An 18,519-nucleotide genomic window follows, 5' to 3' on the forward strand; every position below is an offset into this window, starting at 1 on the left:
ATAAAGTCAGTGCTTGGACAGAGATTATTGGTGATCGAGTAACAGGACCAATTTTCTTCCAAGAAAATGCCAGTGGACAGGGATATTTAGAATTATTGAAGGAAAAACGAGTTCCGAATTTGGTTAGTGTTTCCTGATCCAATTGAAGCCGATGTTCCGAATAAAAACATCTAGTTTCAACAAAACAATGTACTTCCTCATTTTGCAAAACTTGTCCGTGAGTATCTGAATGATGTATGTCCAGGAAGATGGATTAGTAGAAGAAGACCCTTTAACTGGCCACCCAGGCCTCCAGATTGAACCCTATGAACTATTTCTTATGGGGGTGCTTGAAAAGCAAAGTTTTTCAGACCAAACCGAAAAACATTGAAGAGTTGCAAAAACGAATAAAACAAGAATGTAGGTTAATTTACGCAGAAGTAATTAGAAATGTTCAAAGCGAACTTCCGTTTCGTTTTGAGGTATTGTCAGTTAGTAAACGGAAAATACTTGGAGCATTTATTGAAGAAAGATTATTGAGTTGAATCAGATTTCCTCAATTTTCGAATTAGTTGATGTTTCTTAAATATCTCTTAAACGACAAGAAATTAAAGTTTGACATTTTGTACGCATGTGTAACTTGACATATCTTTTAAGAATAATGAAAAAAAAAATTAGGACTGCCATTTAAAAAAATTGTCGATGACGTCATATCTCAAATTTGGGAGATGCTGTATAAAATTTTCGTATATCAAAAAAGCACTATTGGAAATACTAATCAACGTGTCCGAGCATATTTACGACAAAAAAACTGTCAAGTTAGAGACTCGCACTGTATAACTAAAAACACTCTCCTTTTAACATAACATTTTCAGGAACCAAAAAATTAAAGTCTAATACCGAGTATAGCCTTCACGGTTATTAATGACAGCCCTAAGTCTGTCGTCAATACTCAAAATGCAATTGTTGATTTCTGCTTATGGTAGGCTTCTCCATTCTGCTGACAGCAGCTCCCGAAATCCAAAGGCATCGTTAACGTTGACCATATATGACGAAACTCTTTTTTAAAGCATGTCCCAAACATGCTCGATTGGATTCAAATCTGGCGATTGTGCTGGCCATGGCAATGCAACGATTTCTTCGTTGGTCAACTAGTCTCTCACAATACCGGTTACATGTGAACAAGCATTATCATGCGTGACACAAAAGTTTTGACCAACAGCAAATGGTGGAATTGTAAGGTCAAGAGTGGTATCGATGTACTGTCAAGCTGTTAGAAATCGATTTGAAAAAACAAAATCGATTCTGCCATGAATCAGTATTTTAGCTGATACCATTATTATACCACCTCTCCATGAATAGACTTCTGGGACATGTCGTCAACATTTAACATTTATACATAGACCGTTTTCACTCTTTTATTCGATGAAAATGTGGCTCAAATCCATTTATGAATTGATCAGAGTATAAAACTGTAGCCCGAACAGTTCCATTCCAATTTCGATATTCTCGATACTCGTCTAATCTTACATCGCATTTGCCTCTGAAAAGAGGTGAACATCTCAGTGATCTTCGACTCTGAATATTGTCTTCATGTAGATTATTTCTAACAACTGCCGTAATAGTAAGTTGAGTTCTAGCTGTTAAAATTAAAAATCAAACTTGAGCTGCAGTTCAAAGCGTCAACGTCCTGGGTGCTATTCGACCAGAGTACCAGTTTCCACAAAGCGCCGTCATAATTGACTGATAACACTTTGGGGAATACCCATGTGCTCAGCTACTTCAATTTGTCTCAAGCCAGTTTGAAGAAGCCCTATCGCTCGATTCACCTCATCCTGAATTAAATGTCCATGGTAAAACACAGTATTTTCGAAGCATCAGCTAGTATCGAAGGAACGAAATTGAATCAACCTGATAATTCAACAGAATACAAAATTCTAACTTTTTCACATCCGCAAGAATTTTTTTAATTTACTTATAGATTTTTTTCAGTCAGTAGAAATATATATACATGTAGGCTTTTTTCCTTCTTTGTTGTCTAGGGGAATTTTGGGGTTCTTGAATGAGAATCACGTTAACTTAGCGATACGTATATTGACTAATTAGATATCCTAGAGTTTATTAGTAGAGAGGAAAACACGGGCGCACCTTTTAGTCTTGGGTCACCGGCCGAAAACAAAAAGAGGGAGAGTTCTCCTTCTTCCAACCCTTAAGTAGACCCATCCATGGCTGTAAACCATGGGCGTACACCGGATAGAGCTCAAAAAGAGGCCTGTAAGCCGCCCTCCCTGGCGGACCGTTACGCTCACTTCTGGCCAGAACCCAGGGTAATGGCCAACAACAGCCATGGATGTGTCATCACCGTGAATCGCCTAAGGATACTTTCTACTTCTTAACTTACAATCTATACTATACAGGGATGCGATATTCAAATCACATCTCGGTCTGGACCCCAAATCCCACATATATACCGAGCGAAGACTCGCCTAAATTTAGTACAGTGTAAATTACAATTGAAATCACTTTTTATCGGTTTTATGATTTTTTATATGTTTGAGACTTTCCCGACGTGTTATTTGCAATATTGGAAGTATCTGCCCATAAATAAGGCATTTTCCAGATTATCACCCCTCGAACGAGTCGACCAGGGTGAAGATTGGATCGATCAATCAGAAGTAACGATAACTCCAGTTACACAAAATAATACGCGGAAATATGCAAATTACGTGCTTTTTTATTTTGACCAAAGCTCTAGTCTAAACTGGTTTCAATCGGGCACAAATGGTCGAAACCACATTTCACCCCTCATCACAAAATTAAACAGATTTTCTCCAATAATTTTATCAATACCTATGCAATGTACATACGAAAAAGTGCCTTTATAAATTTACTATCAAATAAATTCTACTCAATGCGTCCCTGATATTTTGGAAAATTCGAATGTAATTGAGCGTTCAAAAGTTGTTTTTATTGGCCGACAATTTACTTTTCAATTATATAAAAAATTGATTCAAAAATTGACTTTCGTATATGAAATGGTTGACAACATTGCAAAATGAATCTAAAGAAGAATTCATTTAAATTAGTCGTGATGATTAGCATTATACTGTTCATGTGTAATGCCAATTGTCAGTATTTTAATCACCCTACACGTACATGTCCAGATATTTTTTCTTGTTGACTATGTACTAAATGTGTGTAATGATGTGAGCCAGTCCACATAAAGAAGCAGTTATCATAAGAAAAGTTATTAAATTACCTACCTAAGAGGCCTAGGCACTAAGGAGTGCTTCTTTTATATATTTTGGCAGAAAGCAAGTTATTTCGTCCCCCTTGTGAAGATGTATGGACCCTTCATAAAACGCCGTGGGAGGCCATTACTAACACTTTTTCTCCTGTTTTATGTTGTCAGCACGACTTTTGGCCTGCAACTAAATCATAAAAGTAGAAAGGACTAAGAGAAAAACAAATACCTGGGATATTTCCAACGTAGATCAAATAGGACAGGCGTCTACAAATGCAAACTTTTATCACATTTCACTTCTAAACAGGAAACTTTGGATCGGTTTAATAACAACCTGCAGCAAATAAATTCAGGAAATTGGACCTTCTTAATAACTTTGAAAATTTACTGAAGGTCTAATTTTTAGGGCTCTTGGTAGATGGGGGTCATTTTACGAAGAAATCGATTTAGCAGAATTAATGTTCCTAAACGGGTGTAAAAATAACGTTTTAAAGTTACCAACTACAAGTTTTAAGTCTTTTGCTTCCAGATTTACCGAGGTAAAGTCCATATTTTCGCCAGAACTTTTCCCTTGAAATATGGGAAATTAAACTGATAAAATATGGTCTTTTTCCTATTCTCGGTGAAATTTAAGGTTTCATTTTTTGCGCCCTTTCGTAGATAAATTAAAGGCGATTGACCTGAATATGGAACACAATAATTGATAACAACTGATGACAGCTCATTAAATCTACATTTTTAATGCATGTTTCCTTTGAGAAACGTCTACAATGTCTGTGGTCTGTTTATAACCATGGACGTATCCAGGTCATTAAAACCCCTGGAATATTTTTCTAAGTCGTATCTTATGTTCTCTATTTCTGGCAAAAGGGGCAAATTTTTTAATAATAAGTTTGACTTAACTTTTACCACAAAATTGGTTGTAGCGATACTATTTGTAGCGATATTTCCAGTTGTAGACAACAATTACTACAGAATCGCTACAGGTTCGCTAAAGCTTATTATGGACAGTTTGCAAATCATATGGTAGTTTACCAAGATTCCCACCTGCTTATTTTCTACCATTATTGTTCATTTGAAAAGAGAGAATTATTTGGAATGTATGAATAACTCTTTGTTCCTGGATAATGCATTTTGAAGATTATTTAATCAATTTATGACCCATGGGAAGTTACAAAAGGTGCTGTTGAGTGCTATTGTTGTCACCGTTCTTCAAGAAGGAATTTGCCTGTACCTTCTGGAAGTCGACTATGGTAGTATAGACAAATATCATAGAAATATACTTTTTCACACAATTTGCAGAAACACGAAGCTGGAATATAGTAAATATTCTCAATCTATATATGCACCGTTTCGTGCAGCAAGGCATATATTTGATCCAAATCCAATGTTGAGCATATCATCTTATTCTGAAGGCCCACTTAACACTCTTAAGGAAATATCTGAGTGCCTTAACCGACTCTCCCAGCATAAGGCCTATATACTTCAAAAAGAGTATTGCGCAAAACTGCTATATTCTCTACAACAAAATTGTATTGCAATCTAACAACCTAAACAATCTATTCGGAAGGCACATATTCTTCTTGGTACCCTTAATGCTGGTACTAATTCTCTATAATATGTATCGCATAAGCGCACTTAACCAGAAAAACATCCATGGGGCTTTGCATATAATTTTTAAGATATTTATGGACATCTCCTTCTTAGTGTCAATTGTGATTTCTTGTGTGAGGACTGTGAACGAAGCTAAGAAGTTTAATGCAGTTCTCAGAAAAATTCACATGGAATTCCCTTGTGACTCTCAGTTGGATAAAATGGTAAGTATATGGAACAATGTGAACTTTCATACTTTGTTGGTTGAATTTTAGAAAAATTTATTGGCAGTGCAACTATACCATTGTCCAATACGATTTTCGACTGTTGGTATGTTTTCTCTTGATGTTTCCCTACGGATCTCTGGAAGCATACACAAAAATTTATGAAATTGTTCTTTATGTCTCGCCTTTAGACGTAGTCTACTTTGATGATCTACTTCGTCCTTCTTGTCCAAAATGACTAAAAATGATAATAATAATGAACGATAAAGAAGGCTTTAAGTTGTTGTTCTTCTTGCACATAGGATAGTCGATTCTTCTAGTAGAAATTTTCAGATTTTTGTAATAATTCGATGAATAGTTTTCAGTTTCTTTGTCGTATAAAATGTCTAAAAAGTATTTAATAATACCGATCCTAAGGTGCAAAAAATGGCGATTTTATAGATTGGAAAGTTAGAAAGCTGCAAGAGTGAAAAATAAATTAAAAATATATATATGTAGTATCGGGATTTAATGGGATATCAAACTCCAATACTAGAGTAGATATGGGATGGTGGTTATATCTACTAAAGAAATCACAGTTCAAGAAATAAAGCTATAAGTGTGCGTTTATTAATGAAAAAAAAAGGAACAAAAGAAAGAAGAGCAAGCGGACCGAGCCCTGTCTTATCTCAGCTCGTCGGTTTTTTGGGACTGCCCGGGTCAGCCTCTTCTTTTACTAACTAAACTTACTTCTACTTGGGTTCTCACCCCGCTTGGTCACATCTGGGTACCAGATGCCCAAGGATGATCACTATAATTGCCTTATCATAATGGTTTAAGTATGGGACGCGGCATTGCGAACGGAAAGGACGAATACAGAAATCTAGGAACTGTCGATGGTCAATTGAATTATGGCCCGGTTTCGTGATCCTACATATATATATATATATAATCTTTATTTCATACGAAATAGGCTATCGACCATACTGGTCTTTCTGCCCTTGTTACATAACCAAGTGCCTAAGTTTATATAAAGAATGGTCAAAACGGTATACATTTGGAGATAAAAAAAAATAAAAAAATTCTATTGTATATCTTCACTCAGTTCTTCGTATAACGTATTGGGAGGGGAGAGAAAGTGGGAATGTCGTGTTTGTCGTCTGAGGCAAAGTGGGTTAAGTATTGTCCAGTTGTGTCGGTTGTTTTTCCATTTTGTCTGTATTTGTGATAGTCTGTCCGTTATTTTTGTCATGTTCATACGCTCGTATAGTAATTGTGTGGAGGGGAATTAAAAATATTTTTCATAAAAATATCGAAACACTTTTTTTCGCATAACAGACTTGTAGGCAGGGTTACCCATGTCGTGTATAAATGTATTTTTCATGTTTCTCTTATGGAACCCCATGTATATTATGACAGTTTCAGCTCTAAGAAATTCTAACCATGTTGCATATAACGAGCATATGTTTAAATTGAACAGCTATTCAAATATTTGCGCAATATGGCTGTTAGAGTGGCTGTTAGGTCGCCTGACCTAACCCCTGTTGATATTTTCTTGTGAAGTTATATGAAACAGGATGTTTTTCAATAAGCTCAACAATATAGAAGAGTTAAAAAATAAAATTACTCAAGAAGCTCAACCAATACCTCCACAAATGATAAGAAACGTTTTTAAGGAATTTAAATGGCAACTTGCCCTTTGTCAAGAAGTCAACAGGCCACAATTCGAATATTTAATGCATTAGATTATAATAATTTATATTGTTGTTTTTTAAATATTATCGGTTCTATCGTTATTTGTATGTTTGTATTTTTTTGCGAAAACTGTTGAATTTACTCATTGGCATATTACATGAAATATGTTCAAAATTAGCAATGCGCAATTAAAAACAATATTTGACGTGTTCCAGCATTTCTATGAAAAGTATTTCTTTCAAATTTAAACGAATTTATGCGTTACTTTTGCCCCTCTATATGCAAGGTGGTGATAATTTCGATGTGTCATTATTGAGATCTTGAAAGGTAAAACAGATGGAGAAACGGTCAAATTAGAGAAAAGTTGCGCGTTTTAGGATGCCTTCACATGAGCTTTTTCAAAAAGCAAAATATCCTGTCATTTTTGAAATATCTGAAAGAAACTGAAAATCGTCGATTTTGTTTATTATTATTGTCTTTGCTATTATAAGGAGTAAAACCATGAGTTTTGGTATACATACTTAATGCAATGAGAGGGATAAATTGACAGTAGAATAATAACGGTACATGCTATAATTATGAAGATACGGCACCCAACTTTCGTTTTTATTATGAAAGCCATACTATATATTTATACTGTTGGAAAGAGCGAAAACTATCCTTTACAAATATGTGTGACATATCACAAAATATTTTCAAAAAATCCCATTAAAAAAATTAAATTTCTAATCGTTTTCTCGATTTCACTTTTGATAAAAATATTTTTAAGATCGGGTGAGCCTCGAGAGAAAAACTGCTTTGCTGTGACATTATTCGAATTGAAAATAGTTACGCCTTTCTCAGGTTGAATTCAAATCTTGCAAAGTGTACAGTGTGCTAAAATGTTTTCAAATAAAGAAAAACAGAATATGTACGATTCCTAGATACGAAATTATAGGAATTGTCGAACGGCTGTAGAAAATTATCATCAATTATATCTAAATGGCAACATCCAAATCCTGCGAAATTTAGCAACCTATAACAGCTTCCGGCAGGTACGTTTAGTGAAATATCGACTAAGAGCTGCTAATATCAACGAAATCAATGTTTTGGCCCAAATTGATATTAATTCAGCTAAATCAACTCGCAACATTGCCAACCAATGTAACATCCACGGCAGTACTATTTGTAAGATTTTGAAAAAAAAACAAATTCCATTATTACAAATTCTTTCCTGTTCAAACGTTTCTTGAGGGTGATGCACAAAGAAGATTAGAATTTTGCAATTGGTACACCGAAAAACTACAAGACGATTTATATTTCTCTAGGAAAGTGGTTTGGACCAACTAATATTTTTTTGCCAATAGTGGGATATATGATCTAATATATATATATTAGATAAATAATATAAAATAAAACCAATAGTAAAAATGCTGCTTTTCTATCAAATGATAGGAAAAACCAGTATTTTTACTCCACAGTAAATCCTCGTTTGGTGAGGCAGGATAAATCTCAAGTTAGATTTTCGTTAAATGTATAGGTTGGAATAATTGGCAGCAAAATTTTGGGTTCTGTGTTTATCAGTAATCGATTAAACGGACGCACATATGCAAATTTTCTGCATGACGATTTAGAAAATTTAATGGAAGAAATTCCATTACTTGTCGAGACAGACTTGTGTTGCGAGACAATGTAGTGCGTAAATTTTAAATAATAGATTCCCCAACAAATGAATTAGTACATATGGGCCTATTGGGTGGCCACCACGTTCTCCATGCTTAAACCCTTGTGTTTGCAACCGTTACAAATAATTCAGAACACCTAGAAATAAAAATAACTAACTCATTTCAAGCAATATCACAGAAAAGTGTTCTAAGAGCTTAGGAACATGAGTTTGTGTTGAAAATAATGGTAGCAATTTTGAACAGTTATTAAATTAGTTATTTGTTCTAGGTATAACGTTTGTTAAGTTTTTAGGTGTAAGATACTAATGTTAGAATAAAGTAGAAATACATTTTTGTAATTGTCTAATTTTTTCGTTTATTTTATAATTTTCGAAATCTCAATAGTACAACATCTAAATCGTCATCGCCGCCAAAGCCCACCCGATATTAAAAATATTTTTATCAAAAGTGAAATGGTGAAGGCGATTAGAAATTTTATTTTTTTAATGGGATTTTTTGAAAATACTGTGTAATGTGTTGCACATATTTGTAAAGGATAATTTTCGCTCTGTCCAACAGTATAAAAATGAACTATTGCCTTCATAAGAAAAACGAAAGTTGGGTGCCGTACCTTCATAATTATAACATGTACCGTCTTTATTCTAATGTCAATTTATTTCTTTCATTGCATTAAGTATACCAAAATTCATACTTCTACTTCTTACAGTAGCAAAAAAATATATATAAAACAATATCGACGATTTTCAAATTTTTTCAGATATTTAAAAAATGCTCATGGCAAGGGGTCCTAAAATGCACAAATTTTCTCTAATTTAACCGTTTCTCTATCTGTTCTATTTTTCGAGATCCCAATAGCGACACATCAAAATCGTCACCACTTTGTGTATATCGCGATCTGCAATATACATAAAGTATTTATAGATAAAGGCCGTGTACGGTTAAGGGGTCAATTCGGCCCCCACGGGCGATCGATTTGAAATTTTTACCAATTGTTTCTATCATTCAAAGGACTTACCCCATAAAATTTCAACTTCCTAAGTCTCACCCTTTAAGAGTAGGACGGGGTTGGGGGTGAAAACTTTAAAACGTCATATCTCGGGAACTATTCATCGTACAGCATTGGGTAAAATGGTGCGTCCTTCAGTAAGCACCTTCTTATTTTCGTATACTTGCAGATTTATCGGTTGATGCCAAAGGGCCGAAATATAAAAAAAAAAAAAACTTAGGTGGTTTTAGGGGAGTTTGCATTTTGGTACACTAACCATTTTTGCACACTATGTAGAGGACCTCTCGAAGTATCTACCCACAAAAAATCAGATTTATACTAAATTCAGTATTTGAGATATAACGATTCAAAATATAAGTATATAAATATCAATAATTTATATGTCTAAATTCATATAATTCATATAACTAACGCGGCAGAAAACAGAATCAACACCAAATGACGTCGCTATACAATATATTTGGCATAGAGCCAACAATGGTTATTATTCAGGGAAGGTGGTGACGTCAGCGTCTTCATCCGTATCACTGTTTTCTTGGACACCTACGAAACCAGTGGTCTTAAACCTATTGGTCAAAATCTCGGCCGGGTTGATAATTCGGGCTAAGTAACGAGCATGTGATAAATAATAAATAATTGCAGCCACATGAGAACAACAACCGACAGTACGCTTTCCATTCGCGCAATCACAGCAATAGCGGCATATACCTGATACATCATTTCGTTTTAGTGTATAATCGATGAAAGAGGTGTAGGTTTTCCGATTACAATGCCTAGAACGAGATTGTACTCTTAAAATTGTTGCATTCTCTTTCAAGTAGTCAACATTCAGGGAACCATCCTCGTTCGTTATCTCTGCTAAATATGATTTAGCTTGGCGCAATTGATAAGTACCTGTGAAAAGTAATATTAATTGAGCTTCTGTTAATTGGGGGAAATCCTTTATCGCGTTTGAAGTAATCCGCCTGAAAATAAGTTTCTTACGCGCCCATTTTCCTGTTTCCACTTCTTCCGCCAAGTAATTCGGTGTATCTACCAGCGCTTGCATCCTTGCGATGATTTCTTCTCCAGCGTCTTTATCGGAAGTGAATCGTTGCCCGAACTGATTTTGTAAAAAAGCCGCGATTCTAAAATACTCGCCTATTGTCGGGACCATCTTATTATCTATTTTCCGGTCAAGTAATTGATATTTTTGTCTCAAAATACCGTGAATAGCTTCAACGACCCATCGGACTTTTGTTACAAGTCTCGAGCGATTGGCTTCTAAACTCTCTAACTGTTTGCGTTTGCGTCTAAGAGCTGGCATGGCTGTTTTGTATCCTTTACTCTTTAAATATTCTATTGCATCTCGAAATCCTCTGTCCAGTACAAAAATATCCCTTGCCTCTAGTAAATCGGATAATCCCGTATTCTCAACTTCTAGAATTGTTTTTAAAATTCGCGCATCATTTTCGTTTGCGCTGAATGGTCCAAGCATGTCGACAACAAAACCATTAATGGTACATATCGTGAATGGTTTACACAAAGGTACTTTCTTTTGGCCAGAAAACGATCTCCTTTGATATTCATTATTAGTGCTTTTCTGATGTCGAGCATAAGTGCCATCACATATCAGAATTAAATCCTCATTATCAGCTTCAAGTATTGTTCGAGCAATTGGACTTGTTTCATATATAATTTTTTCCCTAGTCGTATTTTGACATCCAAAGTGTTTAGCTAGAATATCTTGGACAAAAGCACATCTCACTGATTTAATATACTCCGAGACCACCCCTTTATTGGGTAAATGCAGAATGGAAGCAATTAGTTCATGTGAATTACCGGTTTTAAGTTTGAATAAAAAAGTAACGATGGCCTGTGTGGTGGTTCTGTTGCAAAAATTTCTAAGAGACGTTAACATTTCTTTTAACTGCAATAAATTCTCCCAAGTTAAGCTTGTGAAAAGTCTTAATTGTGTTTCGGGCATAGAAAAATCCGAGACTTGATCAAACAGACTTTTATCACAACCAATCGCTAAGTTTTCCATCATGCAAGAGAGCTCTTTCGATGTGAATTCAGAAATATTTGAATATACCTTGATTTTCATTAAATCTTCCTCAAAAAATGAGTCGAAGATGATGTGACTTCTGCAGCATCTATCGCCGGCTGGAATAAACAGTTTTCTCTTCGCGTAACTCTGGCAACGAGCCTTCTCGGGAATCAACATTAAATTAGAAGTTGTATTACCACCACAAATGATGCAATATTTGTGAGTTGCAACAGTGCGATCGATTTTCATACTAACTAATTCTTCGGCCTGTTCATTAGATGTTAAATTATATTTAATTTCATGATCACTTGTATCGTCTGTCTCGGAATCATCGCTATCCTCGCTGATATTAATCCGAATCGACTCTTCCACCACGGGATTTTCAGTGATGTCATTTGGAAGTCCAGCATTTTGCTGAATTGGGACCAGCATTCTTTGCTTTTTATAAAAGCATATCCGACAATATCCGCACACGGTGCGATTCTGTTGAACTGCAACACAGAATACTCTTGAGTATAAACAGGCGTCTTCTGGCGTGTTGATACATTTTGACTTTCCAGGCACGTGAACAAATCACATACTTAACATTCAGCGACACTGATGTGGAAGGTAATGAATCATTAGATTCCATAATTTAAAATAAATAATAATAAATTTTTAAAAACTGAGAAAAATGAATCGAAAATTTTCAAATAAATAAGTTATGTTGTGTGTAAATTTAATTTTCGGGAATTTTTAAAATTAAAACTAACGATTTGGTAACGAGATTTTACTGACAAAAAAAAACGAGGTGTCTGATCGCAAAGAGTACCGAATCAGTTCAGTCCCTTTTAGAGACCCGATTCGTAATCGAAAAAATAATATAAACAATACAATCTATAAGCCGAATATCTTATCCAGCATTTAGCAAGATGTGAACTTTGGCATAACAAATATACATATTAGGTACACACCACTAGGCACAATAGTTTATTGCAATTCGTACAGGTATACTAAGACGATAAGTGAGAAAAAATCATTTATTGCGATAAATACTGTTTTTTTTTTGGATCGTGGTCTGCGTATACTTTAAGTCGTTATATAAATGCTGCGTTAGTTATATGAATTATATGAATTTAGACATATAAGTTATTGATATTTATATACCTATACTTTGAATCGTTATATCTCAAATACTGAATTTAGTATAAATCTGATTTTTTGTGGGTAGATACTTCGAGAGGTCCTCTACATAGTGTGCAAAAATGGTTAGTGTACCAAAATGCAAACTCCCCTAAAACCACCTAAGTTTTTTTTTTTTATATTTCGGCCCTTTGGCATCAACCGATAAATCTGCAAGTATACGAAAATAAGAAGGTGCTTACTGAAGGACGCACCATTTTACCCAATGCTGTACGATGAATAGTTCCCGAGATATGACGTTTTAAAGTTTTCACCCCCAACCCCGTCCTACTCTTAAAGGGTGAGACTTAGGAAGTTGAAATTTTATGGGGTAAGTCCTTTGAATGATAGAAACAATTGGTAAAAATTTCAAATCGATCACCCGTGGGGACCGAATTGACCCCTTAACCTTACACGGCCTTTATGCGGAATCTGAAAGGTTGCCTTCACTGGTACCCTATGGGTTAATAGCCGTACTGACATTGAACTATATTGCAATCCCGATGACTTTACGAGAAAAATACTTAGAATTAAAAAAAATTCACTTACCGCATTTCGCTCTTTAACGGACAAGAAAAACTGTAAATCTGTTGCCGATAGAGCTATTGATCTTCAAATCTAATTGAGGCCTCCGTTTCGAGTATTCTTTTTAAAATTTTAATTTTTATAATTGACACAGGCTCATTTGGAATTTTTTGTTTAAATTTTACGTATTGTCTATCATGTTAAACCATTGAAAGTTTAGTAAAACTGGAATTTCGCAAAGACCTCAAACTCGAAATATTAAGGTGCTTCCCGGCCTCCTCCTCGCTTGAAAGGCAAGTTTATTAAATTCTAAATTTAGTGGTATGTAATACTGTTTTAAAAATATAAGATTCTGCCAACAAGTCTTGGATTTCTGGCAGATTTTAAAGGTTAATGTTGTTCTTCATCTAACCTTATAAACTTAGTTTAAGTTTCAAAGATACTTTCGCCTTCGCCTCAGGCTGCAATTTTCATGTGCGATAGATCATCTTTACCGCACGCTCTTAGGAAAATGATAACACGGAAATTGAGGTGTGTGGCGAAATTGTTAGTAATAATACAATATTCAGACCGACCTGGAAAAAATATATTTCCCTACCTTCAGTCCTGTAACGTAAAATCGGCGTCGTATTCAGGTATAACAATGGTAGTTAACTGTAGCTTTTAGGAGCATTATTTTGCAAATATGTATAGCCCAAAAGGTACAGTAACGTGCCCCATTCTAAATTCCTCGGCCATTAAACAAATTACTTTATTACCAGAGGCCGTATTAGGAGTATATGAATATATAGGAGAAGGGATCCAGTCATAATTTTATTAATAACTGTTAAAGCCTAGTTTAGGCCCGAATGAAACTTTCACCTATTCGCATGTATGATGTGAAACTCTATATGGGGCAAGTTGAAGTTTAGTTAACTTGTATAGAAAGTTACGTTTTCATTTATTACGGTTTAATTATTAGATTCAATTTGCCGTGCCAGTTGGATAAATAGTTTTGTAAAATAGACGAAAAAATGCCACAAGGCAAAAGGTTTTGAGTAAATATTGCTGAAGAATTTTCAACATTCTGAGAGGAAATTGCAGTTAATGGAGCTCGCAGAAAACCTCCTTCGCCCTTTCCCGATATCCATGACTATCCCATCCTAAAACACCCCATTTCAAATAGCTTTATATTAGTAATTCCCTCGAAAGCCTTATTTCGGAGCGGATTTTGTATCGTATACACACAATAATAAATCCGACATTAAAGCGTAATAACGGAGCTCAACTGCTTTATGCCCTAATAAAATTGCGGATGACTCTATCCAAATCTCTCGCGGTAATTGAGAATAACCCTCTTTAATTTGATTAGAGCAAATGAAAATGAATCCTTAAGGCACCAGACATGGCCGCATTAATGCGAGTTATGCGAGAATCAGTTCCGGAAAATTTTTAACTTCACAGTCGCAACTATACAAGAAAGTGTGAATTATTTATATTTCTTCGAACTGCCCAAATCGGCGCAATCTATAGAATAATCTGATAGAATCAAATCCATGCATTAAAGCTGTATAGCGGACAGCCAATTTAATCCCCGGAACTTCCAATTTTCTCTTAACTTTTGCTTATAGAAATGCAAAGATTCTTTAATTGCCGAAAAGTTAAGCAGGAATTCCCAAGCCTTCATAAATATTTTCAATTTATTTCGGTAAATTAGGCTCTTAGAATGCTAATTGGTCCGCCATTCCTTGCTCGGGCCTTTTATTGTCCTTCGCCCCGAGTTGTCTTAACGTTTATTAAGGTGAAGTTTAATTGTCAGATCAACCAAAAAATCGTGCACACTTCGAAGCTGGGACCACCTTTACTGCTTTATGAAGAAATAACACGTAACTCAAATTTTCGTTATTTACTTTTTCAATTTTATTATTGATATTCGTGATTTAATAATTACGTAAATTCCTATAAATCAATATAACTTAATAAAATTTCTATGTAGGTTTTTGGCAGTCGGATTAGAAAAGCATCGACGCTTAGAAGAAAGAAGTGGAAGAACTGACTTTGCAAAAAACAATTATCAAAACAATATTATAATAATTGTATAGTGAAGTGTCGTAACAGTTTGGCACAATCTCAAATTGAATTAAAATCGAAATACACTGGGTGTTTCCTAAATACCATCTGTAACTCCAGGACACCATTTTTTACGATATTAAAAAAAAATCCTAGAAACGTATTGCCGATAAGGTCGAGTCTCCGAGATACAGGGTACTGAAATAAAATATATACAGGGTGTTCCCTAACTACGTGTAAAAAACTTAAAGGCGTAATCCTCGACTGATTTTGAGTCAAAAATGTCTAATAAACATATGTCCGCAAATGCCTTGTTTCCAAGATACAGGGTGTTGACTGAAAGACATTGAAAAAGGTTTTAAAGGTTTTTAAAGGTTTGGTGGTATTTACTAACTTGTTTATTGTTAGTTTTTTTTGCTGATTCCACTACTATAAACAAGATAGTCAGTGTTATTTTGGTGTTTTACTCTCTAAAGTGAAAAAATTTAGTTCTGTGTCCCAAAAATCAGATTATACCTCAGTTTTGAAAATTTTTCGAATGCCTAATTACACTAATCAAGAAATGGCCAATATGGTTTTTGTTTACGGCCTTGCTGATAGTAAGTGTTTGGCAGCGAGGCGCATTTACATGGAAAGGTTTCCAAACCACCAAACCTTTAAAAACCTCTTTCAACGTCTTTGTCATACAGGATCTCTTATGAAAACTCCAGGAGGAGGAAAGCCAATAACACGTCGAACACCAGAAGTGGAGGAAGAAATCTTAAGACGTATTGAAGAAAACCCCGGAACAAGTACTCGTAAAATAGCTGCCGTTTTAAATATTAATCATAAAGTAGTGTGGACTGTTTTAAAAGAGCAACAACTTTACCCGTACCATATAATGCATAATAAATGGTTAGGCAGAGATGTCCCAGAGCCTAATCAGTCGTGGCCAGCAAGGTCCCCGGATTGTAATCCTCTGGACTTCTACTTTTGGGGTGATCTGAAGAGACTTGTCTATGCTGTTCCAATAAACACTCTAGATCAACTTCAAGAACGTATAATTATCGTATATGAAACGATACGCAACACATCAGGAGTTTTCGAGAGAGTGAGACAATCATTAACAAAAAGGATAGAAGCGTGCATTATGAGTAATGGTGGTGATTTTCAGCAATTCTTATGATTAATCATTAAAGCATTTCCCCAAAAAATTGTCTTTTCTAAAATTCAAACACCCAAATTGAGTCATTTTGGAAATAAAATCTCTTTTTCTTGTCACATTTCAACACCCTGTATCTTGGAAACAAGGCATTTGCGGACATATGTTTATTAGACATTTTTAACTCAAAATCAGTCGAGGATTACGCCTTTAAATTTTTTACACGTAGTTAGGAAACACCCTGTATATTGTTATTTGAAATAAATTTGAAACCGTCAGTGGTGGGTACTTAATACTTTGTAGTTGTTGTATGTTAGTAAGAAGCCGCATTTTTAATATAAAATCAATTTTTATCCACGCCTGTGACGTAGTTAAACGTGAGCCAGTCCACGTTTTCGTCAGAAAATGTGGAACGGTAATGGATTTTTTAACATTTTTATTATTCTCGGACTCTCTTAAAATTTTACGACAAAAAAGGTCTCTGTCTGATTCTTTTGCCTGATACTAACCTATTCTTGGAAAAATGGCCGGCGACTACAAACGACACTCATAGAAATAATCAATTTCGACACTAAATCAAAGCATCTCATCTTTCGAAAAGAATTCCAAATTTATTTTAAATAATAATATATTTTTTAAATGTTCGACTGTCGAAATTTGCATGTTTATAGGAACTTTTTTCACTCTAAATAGTATTAGAGATCGTGTCCTGAAGTTACAGACCGTACTTAGGAAACACCCTATATTGGGCGCATACGAAACAGATATATCGCAGCAAATCAAACGATTAGGAAATAAATTCAATGTTAGAGCAGTTTTCAAGACAAAAATATATTTAAATATATATTATATTGGCGACAATTCCAGAGTTTTGAAAGGCGAATTAAAGAACACTACATTAAAAACAAAAAATTTAATGGGTCAAATATTACATCAGTAATAATGCTCACAGAATTAAATGGAACCTTGTTAGCACCGTTGTTAAGGAACCATTATCGAAATCGCGTAAAATCAAAGAAAGCGCATTTAATTTTCTTTTTTCTGGATGTTTCGTCCATTACTGCGGCGGAGACTATCAATGACGATAAACCAACGCAAATCGTACATCAACCGACTAACCTACTACCTTAACTAACCCAGTCTCTACATAAATATTAAAGAAGTTAACCATCATGATGGGTCACATAAAAATATGGGCCAGAGATAAACATGCATTGCAATTACAGAGGTTCAAAATGATGTTGTGAATGGTTAAAATCAAAATCACATTAATTTCCTCATCTATGGGTCTTGTTGGGCTTCAATTATCCATGACGCCTGGCGTTCATATGTGGGATAATATATGGACAAGATATAATGCAAAGAAATACAGATGAACACATGAACATGCATGTGACCCTGTTATGTTACGAATGGCTACATAACTCACGTTCAGAAATAATCGGAAACTATCAGGTGGATGCAAAAATAGGTTTTAGTTGGAAGATCTATAGGTATCTAAATAAATTCTTGACTAAGTACTAATAAAAAAATAAGGATTTGTTAGGGTCTTCTATGAAACGCACATCGAAATTAGCGGTTAATAAAATATTTTTAAATTTTCAATATATTGAGAATACCTAAACGGCTTATCAAGCATCTAGACGCTTTTTTCTGCTTTTTAGTGTGGTCTATGTGGATGACTAATTTCTTCAATATTAAGTTGTCCTATACGTGAATCTCAATGAGACCGTGCAACGCTTATCAGAGGAAGAATGTGATATTCAAGCACGATAATAACTTTAGCAAGAAACATAAAATCACTGTGCTCAATTTCGACTACAAACCTGTATCACAGCCACCATCAGAGGAAGAAAGAATAACTACATCGAAATCTTCACTTATCACTTTAATTCATTATGCACCAAGAGACAACGAAAACTAATTTAGCTCATATTTTATATTAATTACAGGAACGTATCAATATTAATTCCAGGAAACCATTCTATTAGACCACTGCTTACATGCTCGGAAAATATCTATTAATTTAAAAGCTAATTTTTCAAAGTCACGGGATATTATAACTCATCATTTCGATAATCCCAATTTAATATCCTCTATAACGATTTAAGCCTATTTGTACTGATTTGTTTCGGTATAATCCCTATCACTGCGAAACTACCCTTAAGATCATAAACTGTAAAACTGAATTCGACCAACTGTCCAAAACAGGTACGAAATAATTTAAAAT

This window comes from Euwallacea fornicatus, chromosome 4 (genome assembly GCF_040115645.1).
Source record: "Euwallacea fornicatus isolate EFF26 chromosome 4, ASM4011564v1, whole genome shotgun sequence".
Taxonomy (NCBI): domain Eukaryota; kingdom Metazoa; phylum Arthropoda; class Insecta; order Coleoptera; family Curculionidae; genus Euwallacea; species Euwallacea fornicatus.